Raw genomic sequence first — 3,738 nt, 5'->3', positions numbered from 1 at the left:
CAGACATTAACCCTGTTTACACTCAGGGCCCAGGGAGTGGAACAGACATGAACCCCGTTTTCTCTCCCTCTCTCTCTCTTGCTGCCCCCCTTTCTCTCTTCTCTTGCTGCCCCTCCTTCTCTCTCCCTCGCTCCCCCCTCTTTCACTTCCCTCGCTGCCCCCCCCGCTCTCCCTTCTCTCACTGACCCCCTCCTTCTCTTCTCTCGCTGCCCCCCTCCTTCTCTTCTCTCGCTGCCCCCTCCCTCCTTCTCTTCTCTCGCTGCCCCCTCCCTCCTTCTATTCTCTCGCTGCCTCCCCTCCTCCTCCTCTTCTCTCGCTGCCCCCCTCCTTCTCTTCTCTCGCTGCCCCCTCCCTCCTCCTCTTCTCTCGCTGCCCCCCTCCTCCTCCTCTTCTCTCGCTGCCCCCCTCCTCCTTCTCTTCTCTCGCTGCCCCCCTCCTCCTTCTCTTCTCTCGCTGCCGCCCCCTCCTCCTCCTCTTCTCTCACTGCCCCCCCCTCCTCCTCTTCACTCGCTGCCCCCCCTCCTCTTCTCTCGCCGCCCCCCCCTCCTCCTCTTCTCTCGCTGCCGCCCCCTCCTCCTCTTCTCTCGCTGCCCCCCCCTCCTTCTCTCCTCTCGCTCTTCTCTTGCTGCCCCCCTCTCGCTCTCTCTTGTCTTGCTGCACCCCCTCCCTCTCCCTCGCTGCCCCCCCCTCACCCTCTTTTATCCATTCTCCCTCCAGGGTCTCTCTTCCCAAGCCATTACCGGCCTGGGAACAAACTCTTGTTACACAAGAACAGGCGAGAGGACAGTGGCAAAGTGCAGTACGCTTTGCTTTCAAGGTGCAGAAACATTTATGTGTCAGGTCCGGTATTCACCCGGGCATCATCTGAAGGACAAGGTTGACAGGTTGTCAGATGGCAACGGCCGGGCCAGCTTGCTTTCTCACCGGATAAAAAGAAGGAAAGAGAAAAAGAAAGGGAATATGGTCAGGGTGCTTTTCTGCTTTCTGTGATGGTACCAGTGTGGCAGGCCGAGCTGTTTATACACAGCTCCTGTGTGTGTGTGTGTGTGTGTGTGTGTGTGTGTGTGTGTGTGTGTGTGTGTGTGTGTGTGTGTGTGTGTGTGTGTGTGTGTGTGTGTGTGTGTGTGTGTGTGTGTGTGTGTGTGTGTGTGTGTGTGTGTGTGTGTGTGTGTGTGTGTGTAGTGTTAGTAAGCACTAGCCGGGCGGGCGGAAGCATGACAGGGAATGGCAGGAAAGTGCTTCGCTGGCCCTTACCCTACCCTGCTGCTATGGCAGATGGATAGGATTTTTTGTGTGTGTGTGTGTGTGTGTGTGTGTGTGTGTGTGGTGTGTATGTGCCCATTTTTATTTGGCGACGTTGGGCCCTAATGACAGCTATGCTTCCGCATAGGGCTGCAATTGGGCGACCATCGCCTTAGCTCCCAGCATGCTCTGCTCTCCAGTCCTTCTGACGTGTGTGTGTGTGTGTGTGTGTGTGTGTGTGTGTGTGTGTGTGTGTTGTCACAATGGGGCATCACAGGCACAAGACGGATGGAGAAAGGCAAGCGTTTATACAGCACAGTAACAGACATGGTGTGTAGGTGACCTCTTCAGACTGCACAGTAACAGACATGGTGTGTTGGTGACCTCTTCAGACTGCACAGTGATAGACATGGTGTGTTGGTGACCTCTTCAGACTGCACAGTAACAGACATGGTGTGTAGGTGACCTCTTCAGACTGCACAGTAACAGACATGGTGTGTTGGAGACCTCTTCAGACTGCACAGTAACAGACATGGTGTGTTGGTGACCTCTTCAGACAGCACAGTAACAGACATGGTGTGTAGGTGACCTCTTCAGACAGCACAGTAATATACATGGTGTGTTGGAGACCTCTTCAGACTGCACAGTAACAGACATGGTATGTTGGTGACCTCTTCAGACTGCACAGTAACAGACATGGTGTGTTGGTGACCTCTTCAGGCTGCACAGTAACAGACATGGTGTGTTGGAGACCTCTTCAGACTGCACAGTAACAGACATGGTGTGTTGGAGACCTCTTCAGACTGCACAGTGATAGACATGGTGTGTTGGAGACCTCTTCAGACTGCACAGTAACAGACATGGTGTGTTGGTGACCTCTTCAGACTGCACAGTAACAGACATGGTGTGTTGGAGACCTCTTCAGACTGCACAGTAATAGACATGGTGTGTTGGAGACCTCTTCAGACTGCACAGTAACAGACATGGTGTGTTGGTGACCTCTTCAGACAGCACAGTAACAGACATGGTGTGTTGGAGACCTCTTCAGACTGCACAGTAACAGACATGGTGTGTTGGAGACCTCTTCAGACTGCACAGTAACAGACATGGTGTGTTGGTGACCTCTTCAGACTGCACAGTAATAGACATGGTGTGTTGGAGACCTCTTCAGACAGCACAGTAACAGACATGGTGTGTTGGAGACCTCTTCAGACTGCACAGTAACAGACATGGTGTGTTGGTGACCTCTTCAGACAGCACAGTAACAGACATGGTGTGTTGGAGACCTCTTCAGACTGCACAGTAACAGACATGGTGTGTTGGAGACCTCTTCAGACAGCACAGTAACAGACATGGTGTGTTGGAGACCTCTTCAGACAGCACAGTAACAGACATGGTGTGTTGGAGACCTCTTCAGACAGCACAGTAACAGGCAGTTGATCAGTATGTTGCCTCTGGGGGTTTTCTACAACTTCCTTGCTAATATCCTTACTCATTATTATTGTTATTATTGTCATTATTATTATTATCATTAATATTATTATTATTATTATCATTATCATTATCATTATTATTATCATTATTACTATTATCATTATTATCATTATTATTATTATTATTATAATGATCATTATTATTATCATTATTATTATTATTATCATTATTATTATCATTATCATTATTATCATTATTATTATTATTATTATAATGATCATTATTATTATCATTATTATTATTATTATCATTATTATTATCATTATCATTATCATTATTATTATTATTATCGTTATCATTATTATTATTATATGTTGATAAAGGCCTTGTTACACAGCTGTCTCTCACTGGATGGATACAGACATGGTTTTAGGACATCTGTACACATGCAGATTTAAACTGGAGATTCCTAATACCCGTCATACACTGTAGCCTATGGTCCAAAGTGTAACTTGAGATTACTTTGCTCAACGCACACCTTTACATAAATCATACATTGAGGTCAATGGGAGATTTGCACGAAAGCCTGAGATTTTCAAGTTAGGATTCATTCCCTATGTGTGAGTCTAATGCTGGCTTTTTACATTTCCACATTCATATAACCTAAGCCTAGGCACCAAGGTGCTTTTCGCACGATCCGTCTCTTTGCTTACCCAATAAAACAAAACAAAACGTCGCCTGTGTCATGTCTTCAGGCCCAGAAACGTCCCATCCAACGTCCTCACAACCAGCCCCCCCCCCAGGCTAAAGCCAGAGACATACCGTAATGACTCTAGAAGAAGCAGACGTGGGTTCTAATACTATTTCAAATCTTTCAGCATCTACACTAGCCTGTCAAGGAGTGTCAGATGGGCGGGGTTTGCCGTTATGGGACTATGCTATTGGTGTCATTGTGCTCAATTGCTCAATCGAACCCAGCTAAATTAGTAGGGAAAAAAAACACATTTTGAGTAGTATTTAACCCCAGGTTTGCTAGAGAATAGGATCTTGTCCCTCTCTGCT

At 47.7% G+C, this 3,738-nt stretch overlaps 1 long non-coding RNA gene across 3 annotated transcripts; it reads right to left on the bottom strand.

Moving 5' to 3' along the window:
* Positions 1-755: 755 nt before the first annotated feature.
* Positions 756-2,827, bottom strand: LOC127911105 (uncharacterized). 3 transcript variants are annotated; one of them, XR_008077611.1, is made up of 4 exons: positions 2,570-2,827; positions 2,406-2,528; positions 2,242-2,364; positions 756-1,831 (listed from the first exon to the last, which is right to left on the bottom strand). It is a non-coding gene; the product is annotated as an uncharacterized LOC127911105 (long non-coding RNA). The 3 variants fall into 3 exon arrangements; XR_008077612.1 differs by having other exon boundaries at positions 2,652-2,827; XR_008077610.1 differs by having other exon boundaries at positions 2,406-2,827.
* Positions 2,828-3,738: the final 911 nt, after the last annotated feature.

Source organism: Oncorhynchus keta, chromosome 23 (assembly GCF_023373465.1).
Source record: "Oncorhynchus keta strain PuntledgeMale-10-30-2019 chromosome 23, Oket_V2, whole genome shotgun sequence".
Classification (NCBI taxonomy): Eukaryota; Metazoa; Chordata; class Actinopteri; order Salmoniformes; family Salmonidae; genus Oncorhynchus; species Oncorhynchus keta.
This window is presented reverse-complemented; position numbering and strand designations above follow the sequence as displayed.